Raw genomic sequence first — 10,855 nt, 5'->3', positions numbered from 1 at the left:
TGACACCCAGCCATGTGGGTGAGGGCAGCGAGCTGGCGGAGGGTGGTATCTCCTCCCACGCCCACCACGCACACTGCTGGGGGCCACCAAGCCTCTGGGCCTTCCTCCTGAGACCAAGCAGTGCTGTGGGGTGGGAGGCAGAGCTCAAGTGGCCCTGGTGGCCCTGCCCTCTGAGCCGCAGCCTCCTCAGCTGTGAAGTGGAGTTGATGCTGCGTCCTGAGGATGAGCTGGATGTGGTGGGGACAATGACAGTGCCTGGAGGCTCTTGACAGGGGTCTGCCCGGTGCCACCTCTCGTCCGGCGCCCGCCCCCCCCAGCCTCGGCTGCTCTTGAGTGCGGGGGAGGCCGAGGTGGGCTCTGACTCCGGCTGACCCTCGGGGCCTTCAGCTCTGAGCCTCCACACCAGGTGGCCGTGGTCACCTCCCCCACGAGGGGGGCCAGCTCTCAGACAGCTCGCAGTGCCAGGGCTGTGTGTCCACTTGCCCAGGGCAGCCCTGTTGGTGGAGGTGGGACTGTGGCCCCAGGCCCCCTCATGGCCCCAGGCCTGCCAGCTCCCACGGGGAGTGCTGACCTCCCAGCTGCCCCTCCAGCTGCTGTTGGTGAAAAACAACTTTTTCGGGGCTGCCTGCTGCAGCCAGAGTGTTGTGCAACTCAGGCCCACGCCCAGCAGGACTCCGCTGTCCCCTGGGGGTACCCTGGGGCTGTAAACCGGGCACTCAGCAGCCACGCTGCCCCCACCCCTGGGCTCCGCACACACCTGGAGTCCTGTGAGGCTGTCCCATAGTCTGCCTGACAAGGGGCACTGAGGCCCTGAGGGGGAAGGGCTCCAGGTCACGCATGGGCTGTGGCTGACCTCCAGGCAATTGCCTGCCCCTCAGGCAACTGTGGCCACAGCTGCTGCAGGACAAACATCCGCTCCGCAACAGGGGGACCTTCAAGAGGTCAGGACCTTCAGGAGGGTGGACAGCTCCTGCCCCAGCAGTCACCCTGCCAGTGGACACCTCCCCCTCACCCCCAGTTTCTTCCAGCACATGTTGACCACAGAGGAACATTCTGGAATGGTTCCCAGCTGAAGGGAGAGGGGCGCCTGGGGCTGTGCCCAGGATTAAGGCCAGCCTGGGGAGGGGCCTGCCACTTTCTGCCAGAGAGGGCACCGGACCCTCCCTCCCAGGCCCTGGTCCATAGTCAACACGCCCTTCTGGCCTGGTCTGGCCCTTGCTCTCATGGGCAGCCTTGGGTTTTGTACTGGCTCCCCCACCTGGACCATTCTCCCAGGGCCCTGCTTCTTTCCCACTGACCTTCCCCTCCAAGACCAACTGAGAAGTGGCCCCCTTAGTGTCCGCTTCAACCCCTGGAGCCCCAGGATGTCACTGTATGTGGCAAAAGGGACTTTGCAGATGGGATCAAGTCAAGGAGGCTAAATGAGGAGGTGATCCTGGGTCACCCAGGGGCCTGGTGCAATCCCAGGGTCCTGAGGGAGTTGAGGGGGTCACCCAGAGAGGAGAGCACAGGGGCTGGCGACCACGCCGAGGGCCGATGGCAGATGGCCTCTACAGCTGACAAGCAGGGCAGGGTCCCACTGCAGCCACCAAGACCCCAGCCCAGGCGGACACTGCCCAAGTCCAACCTCCACGACTGCAAAGAATAGAGCCCGTGGCTGGACCCCAAGTCGGTGATGGTCTGGCACAACGGCCCCGGGAGACTCCTGTGCTCTCTGAAACTTGTCTCAGACTTGAGCCCCTCCCGGAAGCCCGGGTCCTGCCTGTGTCACAGAGCTGAGGGACCCCAGCCAGTCGCGGCCCCAGGCATCAGCTGATCTTGGTGTTCATTTGGATCTTGAGTTCTCTCCCCTGGAGCACCAGCTCCGTGTCGGACTTGGCTCATCACAGCTGTGTCCCCAGAGCCCACCAGTGCCCGGAAAATGGCAGGTGTCCGAGGAATACATTCTTCTTGGGACCTAGAAGTCCAGCTTGGTTCTGGGACTCTGGGCTCAGGCTGGCCACGTCACTCCAAACCAGACCCCCGGATGCCGGGGAATGCTGGGATGCCGGGAAGCCTGGGGTGTGAGACCCAGAAAGGAGAGGGGTGGCAGGGGCTGCACTTCACCACTGGGCTCCCTGAGGCTCGGGTCCTTCTGGTTTGGAGGAGCAGCGTCCACATCAGCAACGCTCCTCCACTAGGTAGGCTCATGCTGTCCCTGACACCCCAGCCATCTTCAGCCCCTCTCTGGGACCAGGAGGCTCTGGGGACCCCAGACCAGGAGAGCCCTCAGGAAGTGGAGGCCCTGTCCCCTCCACCTCGGTCTCCACCCCTGACCTGCTCCTTCTTCAGGAGAAGGGACTTCCGCTCCTGGACTCCGGGGGCACCCTCCCTCCCTCTAGAGCCCCTAACTGGGAGGCCCCCTCTTCCTGGGCTGCCCACACGCTCTCCGCTGACCGCCTGTCTTCACCCCACACACTGGTCCCAAGCCACACTTACCTCCCTGTCCCCAAAGAGCTGAGTTCTACCTGCTCAGGTCCAGAGCTGGTGGCCACTCCAAACCCAGGTGAGCAGAGTAAGAGGGAAGTGCCCAGCCCACCCGCGTGCACACGCCCACGGCTCCCCAGGACGGCTTGCTCCGACCTGAGAGCATGCGGGGTACTGGGCCTGCTGAGGACTGGCAAGCTTGGGTGATTTTATGTTTTCAAGGTCATTTTTATTATGAAGGGCGACACATGCAGAAAAGTACCCCAAGTCTGCTAGCTCGTTGCATGACCTCAAAGCCACCGCACACCCATCACCTGGGGCCAGAGACAACGGGAGGGGGGGCCCCCTCCAGCCTCACGGAGGACCTAGCTTCCTTCCTCTGGGGGCTCCCACGGCCGGCAGCCGGACGTCCCCTGCACCCACACAGCCGCTCCGTCCGTGCTCCGCCCATCTGGCTTCCAAGCTCCACCTCCTGCTTGGAGGCTCCCCGTGGTGTGGCTGCAGCCAGGGCGACTCACAACACCACGGTGCAGAGCCTGCCCCAGGAGCCTCCTGCTGTCGGGCACAGGGCTGGTTCTGAAGGGCTGCTGACCGTCATGGCTGGTGCCCTCCAAGGTGTATCTCGTCCCTTGGGCAAGGTTTCTACTGAGTGGGCGTGGGACCTGCGTTCAGTCTGGGTAGGACTGTGCACTTTCGGAGGGGGTCCTGGTCTGCACCCCGCCAGCTCTGGGATCCTACTGTTGCACCCACCAGCGCTCCCGAGGCCAGTCTTGGATTCATGGCGTTCCCTGGGAAGGTGGTGGTGACTCGCGGGTTTCAACTGCAACTCCGTGACTGGAAATGAGGTTGGGCGGCTTGTCAAGCATTTGCTGGTCATCAAGGCATCCAGGGGCGGAGCCTGTCCAAGCCGGGCTCGGTGGTCCCCTGCTGCCTTCTCTCCTTGCTTCTGAGCTCTTGGTTTACACACAGAAAACACCCTCCCCCACAGATGGACCTGGAGGACATGTACTGATGAAATAAGTCAGGCCCAGGGCAGACACTGCATGGTCCACTCCCACGGAGCCTAAACTGGGCAGAGGTGCAGAAGTAGACCACGGGTGGAGGTGACCATGAGGCGGGTCGTACAAGATGCGTTCCAGTGGCTGCCCGGTCCAGGGCCCGGTCAGCACTGTGTACTGTGGGCTTCAGAACCTGTTCTGCTCTCTGGGACACATGGTGTAAGGTTGGCATCATTCATTTCTTAACCAGTGACAGAACTTTCTGGTAGAGACATGGGTTTCAGAGTTTTCTTTGTGGGAAGGTCTAAACTGAGGCTTTGGTTGCTTTAATAGATTGTCAGATTTCCTGTCTCCTCTGGGACAGCTCAGGTGAGCTGCGTTCTCTGGGCGTGTTCATTTCTAGAACGCAGGTGTGTGAACACGGGCTGCACAGAATCCCCTTTTATTTCTTCACTGTCCTCAGTTTCTCTTGACGTGGCTGCTTGCTCTTCTCTCTCTTTATCTGACTCAGTCTTATCAAGGAATCTGAATTTTTTTTTCTTTTTTATTGGAGGGACAAGATCTGTTTTGTTGATCCTCCTTATTGTATATTTATTTCCTAGTTCACTAATTTCTGCTCTTACCTTTTTTTATTCCCTCTCTCTTACTTTCTTCTTTAGGCTTAATTTGCCTCTTTAAAAAAAAAAGTGTGCTTAAAAGGAATAATTTGCCTCTGGCACAGCTTTGGCTGCATCACCCAAGTTCTGTTCTATTTTTTGTTTCAACCTGGAAACCCTCTAGACAGATGCTGCCCTCCTGGTCATTCCAGAAGTACTAGAGGCTGTATGAGAACACAGAATCTGGAACCAGGCAACCTGCATTTGAATTTCAGCTCTGCAACTTTCTAGCCATGACTTGGGGACTTAACTTCTCTTTCCTCAGTTTTCTCATCTGTCAGATGGAGTTAATCTTAATTCCCTCCTGGTGACAAAGTCACTAAAACACTTAAAGTACTCCTGTCACAAGGAAAATGTGTGTCACTGTGCCTGCTGAGAGCCACGGCCGAGTCTGTATGGCCCCTGGCATTTTGCCAACAGTATTGATTGACAGGTGAGGCATTACTATCCACCTCTGCCTACTTTTGAGTTCTTGCACTATTTTTGAGTTCTCGTGGGGATTTCTGGGGATTCCCCGAGAGTTCCCATTGGTTGGGGAAGCGCAGGAGGAGAGATTTCCGCTAGAGATATTTCCGGCTGGGGATTCCTGGAGGAGCCTCATGGCATTCGGGAGAATTCCCCAGGAGCGTGTGAGGTTTTTTCTTGCAGTTCAAAAATAAAGTTTGTTCCTGCTTCAATGGCTCGTGATTTGTGCCCAGCCAGACTGCGGCATGTGCCTAGCATTTTTTTTTTGTGTGTGTAGTGGGAAATGAACTTAGGGGCACTAGACCACTGAGCCGCATCCCTAATCCTATTTTGTATTTTATTTAGAGACAGAGTCTCACTGAGTTGCTTAGGGCCTCACTTTTGATGAGGCTGGGTTTGAACTCATGATCCTCCAGCCTCAGCCTCCTGAGCTGCTGGGATTATAGGCATGCACCCCCGTACCTGGCAATTTTTTAAAAATATATACATATAACAACCTATATATAGGGTGTTAAATCTCAACTCCTCTGGAACAGTAATGATTTTTAAGTCACCTGCCAGCAGCCAGAGTGAGCCTCTTCTCTCTGGAGTCCACTCTGCCATCCTCTGGGGCTCTGCCCCCACCTCGTGTGCTGGTCCTGGCTTCTGCTCCAACACAGCACTGAGGGACTTTGCCGAGGAACATGGGACCCACGTGGTGTCCCCTGACAGATTCAGCCTGCCCTAGAAGAAGCTGCCCTTGCCCTGTGGTGCCCGCAGAGGGTCTCCTGCAGGCTTCACTGAGGGTGTGGAAGAGGGGGGCTTCCTCCCCCTCAGTGACGACACCAGGGGCCTGCTTTTGCAGAGCTGAGTTTCCCTTGGAAACTGGCGTCTCCAGGTCCAGGAGCTGGGGGCTTATCTCTGCCCACCAGCTCAGCTCATCTGCAAACCACTGCCAAATCCACTCCCTCTCCTCCATGCTCCATGCTGACCCCAGGTGGCCCAGCCTGGAGCTGCCTGTCCAGATACCCCCAAGCCCCCGAGCCCCCCAATCCAGCTCCCTTAGCAGCCCCCCGACTGCCAGCTGAGATTCATCTTCCAGAAACCCTGAGCCTTGATGGTGAAGCCTCCCGCTCTGGCCTGGACATCTGTCCACATCCTTTCCTTTGTTCTTCTCACTGCCCTGTCAATGGGAGAGGAGGGAGGGAGGGAAATGCATGGTCCTGGACTGGCCACTGATATCAGGTGCCTTTACATTTATTTCTAGATTTTTCTCTGTGGCCCATCTCCACAGGACCTGACTTGAGACTGCAGGGAGAGGCACTTTGCAGGAGGGACCACAGGCTTAGAAGCAATCCTAGGGCTGCTCTGCCATGCTTCTCATCTCTCTGAGCCTCAGTTTCCCCTTCTGTAAAGTGGTACGTTCAAAATGCATGGTAGTCCCTTTTCCTTTGCCATAACAAAATACCCGAATCTGAGAATATATAAAGACAAAAGTTTATTTAGCTCACACTTTTGGAGTCTGGAAGTCCAAGATCAGATGGCCCCCTTACTTGGGCTCTGGTGAAGTCCTCGTGGTGGATGACATCATGGTGGCAGTATGCCAGAGGGGAGCGCATGGCGAGGCAGGAAGCCAGAAAGCAGGGAGGGCCAGCCTTGCTCTTCCATAACAACCCCCCCATGAGAACGTACCAAGGTCCCCCAGAAGTACGTGAAGCCTTCCAAGGGCAGCCCCCCGCAACCTGACAACCTCCCACGAGGCCTGCCTCCCCACTGTCACACTGGGGACCAAGCCTCCAGCACAGGAACCCGGGGGGGACTCAGCACAGCTACCTGCACCTCACAGAGCTGTGGCTGGGGGACCTCCTGCGTGCAGTGACCTGGGACGGGGGACAAGCTCCACCTCCCACTCCCAGGTGGCTCCCACCACTGCCCAGATGTCCAGGCCCACTCCAGCCTTGGGTCTGGGTGGCACTTTCTAGGAGTGGCCCCTGTGACGTGGCGGATGGTATCCCAGGGGGCTCTTGTGGGGATCTGCTCTGAATGACCGTGCCTTCCGGTCCTGAAGCACGAGGCTCTGCCATCACCACATTTCGAGGTGACTTGGGCACTGTCCCAGCTTGGACAGCTAGGCGTGGCTCCAGGAGCAGGCGTCACCGCAGGGGTCGAGCTCCACTCACCTGTTCCCGTGGAATCCCACCCTCGCCTCATTTGAACGGCTTCTTCCCAGTAAAAGGTCCAGCACGCGCTCCTCTCTCTTTCCAGGACCCCTAGGGTCAGAGGAGCCGCCCCAGGACCCAAGGAGAAAGGTGTTTCTCTCTCTCTCTGTGGTGAAATCGTGCAGCCCCGTTCACCTGGAGTGACCCTGAGGGTTCAAGTCGTGGGACGGCAGGCTCCGCAGCACAGTGAGAGGGGCCCTCCCCCGGTGAGCCCAGACCAGCTCCCCAGGGCTCCTAGCCCTCGAGCAAGGCCACAGGACTCTGTCCTTCGGGTTGGTTGCACGCACCTGGGACTCTGGGGGCCAGCGCTTGGGCAGGGCAGACTCCTGCCGCTCACAATGAGAATGCGCTGCTGAGGGCTGCGTCCCCGCGTGGGGATGGCCTCTGAGCCAACCCTGACCGGCCAGCATTGAGGGCCTCGACCCCGTCAAGGGTGGGACGGGGCCCTCGGTGAGCTTCACAGACAGGATGTCCTGACCCAAGCCATGCCCACGGGCCACTGAGGGAGAAGAAGTCACCAGCCCTGTCCCCGTGTGTCTGCTGACGCTGGGGCGGCCTTCCTCCAGTTTGGACCTGCCCTGCTGCCAGCAGTGGAGACCAGGGGACACTCCTTTCTGGGCTCACTGCTCCCTGACCCTCGGACACAGCCTCCTCCCCCTCCTCAGCCCTTAGGGCCCTTGAGATGGGTGATCAGTTGCTGGGACGCTCTGGTCAGTTCACCTGGGCTGGACTCTCGGGGCCATCATCTAATGTTTCTGTCCCCTCCACAGTCGCTGCTCCCCCAGCGCGGCCAGCCCTCGCTCCTCCTCCACGCACCTGGGCTTCCAAGACCAGCCTCACCGCCACCCGGCCACCTGGTCCTCCCCCTGCCTTGCCCGCCACCCCCTTCCTAATGGCCACCCCTCCCTCTCCTCGGCTTTCCCTGTGCCATGTCCCTACCTGGGACCCTCTTCCTCTACTTCCTCTCCACAGTTGCATGGACTGGTCAGATGCCAGGACTGGAGTGGCCGTGGGGGACAGGTGTGTGGAGAGAGCAGATGAGCTCTTCTGGCTGCAAAGAACCGGCCAGAGGTGAGGCCTGGGTGTGCCCAGGGGTCAGCCTTTGTGCACACACCGAGGCTGGGCACAGGAGGAAGAACAGGAAGTCTGGGTGGGAAGAGCTGGCTACTGCCCTGGGCACCTGGCACAGTCCTTGTGGGAGCTTGGGACACGGGGTGGGCTGACCAGCAGTGTCACCCACATAAAGGATGAGGGAGCCAGGGCATCGATCCTCCAACTCCTGATGCTACTGGACCTGTGCATCCCCGGGTGGGCAGGGAACCACCTGGGCCCACCACAGGCCAGCGCAGCAGCACGTGGTCAGGCCTCGCGGGCAGCATGAGGAAGGCAGTGGGCAGCACCCCTTGGTCTTTCACTGAGTTGAAGGACGCTCAGCCACTTCCCTTGGCCTGTGTCCTGCCATCAGAAGCCTCACCTGTGATGACTCCACACTCCTTAGCTGGGAGCCTGGCCAGGCCTTTCCCCGTGGGGTCTGCCCACCCCAGTGGGCAGGTCCAGGGCTTCCCTGCAGCTTGGGGGCTAGTGGCAATGTTTATATGTTTAAAAGGTTTTAAGAAAGAGGAGGAGAAGGGAGGATGGGAAGAAGGAAGGGGCAGGAGGAGAAGAAGAGTGCGAGCAGTCTCAGGTGCCCAGCCCTGCCCTCGGCAGGGCCCCTGCTCTCCCCACAGCTCGGCCACGCCGCCGGCACAGCTGTCCCCTGGGTCTGGAGTGCACTGGTGATCCAGACCATCCCAGGTGGGGCCCAGCAGACACCCAACCCACCCCTCTGTCCAGCCTGGTGTGTCCACTGGTGTGGGCACCTGCACCCATCACACATAGGAGCATCGTGCAGTCTGGGTGTGAGGTGCCCCCCACAGGCTCACGTGTGAGGTGGTGCCGGAAGGTTCCAGGGTGAAGTGCCCGGGCTGTGAGAGGCGCACCTCGGCACGCAGCGGAATCCTGGTTAGCTCCCCATAGGGACTCACTGGGTGGACTGCCGGCGGCCGGGCTGTGGCTGGAGGAGGTGGGTCACCAGGGGTGTGTCTTTGGGGCTTCTATTTTGTCCCTGGGGAGTGAAACTGTCTCCGCTTCCTGGTGGCCATGTCCTCAGGACATGTCCTCCTCCGCTCCCTTCTGCCGCGACGCTCCCTCACCTGGGCCCAGAGCCGGCCGTCTAGGGACTGACCCTCTGAAACCAGAGTCCCAAAGAAAACTCCTCCTCTGATCATTCCTGTCAGGCCTTTTGGTCACACCAGCAAAAAGAGGTGACTAAAACAAGGCTGTGTGCGAGTTCGCGAGCGCCCCCAGGACATGCGAGGACACAAGGCATGGGCCTCCTCTGCGGGTCTCCAGACCCAGCATGGCTGGCCATGGGCTCCTCACGATTGTCTCCAGGTCAGCCGCTCAACACCCTGACGGGGTCCAGAATCACCTCCTGGGAACACTGCAGGTGTCCACTGGAGATGAGGGGAGAAGCCAGACACTGGGGCTCGGCCACATAAAGCCTGCCCTGTGGGCGCCCCTGGGAGCAGCGCTCCAAGGGACAAGCCGGGGACAGAGGACACAACCTGGGGTCCACTCACAGGGGGTCCTCGAGTGGTCGGGTCCTCAGAGACAGCAGACGTGGCCGCCTGGGCCAGGGGAAGGGGCGGGAGTATCTCGTGGGACAGAGCCTCAGTTTAGGAAGATGAGAAAGTTCTGAACACAGGTGGGGACAGTTTTATAACAAGGCAGATGTCCCTAAATGCCACTGAATTGCACATTTAAAATGGTAACGTTTGTTATATGCATTTTTTGAAGTAGAAGAGAATGTCATTCCTGGGGCCAGTGGTCAAACAGGAGAGGAGCTTGAGGTCGAGGTGTGGCTGTGTCACATGTCCACCTAAGCAATCCCCACGGGCCTGCGTGCGCCGGGCTCCAGGGGCCTGATCTTTGGTCTGATGCCCACAGCGGCCCACGTGGAGCCCAGCCTGTGTCCTCAGGGTGTGCATGAAGGTGGGGCGGGGGCTAACGGAGCTGTCCCCATCAGCTCACCTGAATCACGGCAGTGCGTGGCTCGCTCTCCAGAGCACCTGGACCTGGGTCTACATCGACAGCCACACTGAGGCTTCCGCCTCCCCGTGGCTCTGTTCCCCTGTAGAGCGAAAGCCTCTGTCCCACCCCTTTCCTGAGTGCGCGGTCTGGGCTGGGCTCCCTGGCCCCAGGGTTTGGCCTGGCTACCATCTCTGCTCTGGCAGAGGAGCCATGTCCCAGGAGCCCCTCAGCCAGGACCCAGACGTCAGCGCATGGGACTTGGGGGACATTCAATAGCCGAACAGACTTGAATTCAAGTCCAAACCCAACTCACTAATTGGTTGGGCAAATTTCTTGCCTTTCTGGGCCTCACTTGTCCCTCCCTGAAGTGGGCTAGTGGTCATCACCGCGGGGCGACCATGGGGAGGGAGGCGGGAAGCAGGTGGCATGTTGCCAGAGTACCTGTGCGGGGAGCTCGCGGGGCCCAGCTGGGGGCGCGGGTCTTCACCGACGTGGTCAGGGCCTCCGTCCTTCAGCGTGGCTTCCTCACCTAGGGACAGGGTGGCAGTGCCTCAGGCTGCTGGCTCTGGCGGGCGGATCCTCTGCTCTCTCCCACTCTGTCAAGTGCCACCTGTCCCGCTCACCTGGCAGTGCCCAGCAGTGTGCTGCGGGACCAGGGCGAGCTGCTGGGCATGCATTTCTATTCTGTATTGGGCAGGAGGTATTCAGGACATCCAAGGGCTGGGCGCTGACCTGGCCTCTGCCAGAAGCCGGTCATCCACACAGAGCCCTTTTCTATTTTGGTGTCGTAGAGAGGCCTATTCAGGGCTGGGATCCAGGCTGCCCGCTATCTTGACAATGTGTTTGCTTTTAATGCCAAATTGAGCCTAAAAATAGGCCTTGAAGGTGGTGCCAGCGGGGTTCTGCTCGGCCAGTGGAAGCCCTGGCGGCTCAGGCGGGGTCTGCTGAGCATCCCTGGCAGAGCCGGCTGGCCTCCACAGACCACCATCTGCCCCAGGAC

This window comes from Callospermophilus lateralis, chromosome 8 (assembly GCF_048772815.1).
Source record: "Callospermophilus lateralis isolate mCalLat2 chromosome 8, mCalLat2.hap1, whole genome shotgun sequence".
In the NCBI taxonomy this organism is placed as follows: domain Eukaryota; kingdom Metazoa; phylum Chordata; class Mammalia; order Rodentia; family Sciuridae; genus Callospermophilus; species Callospermophilus lateralis.
Note: the sequence above shows the minus strand (reverse complement) of the source record.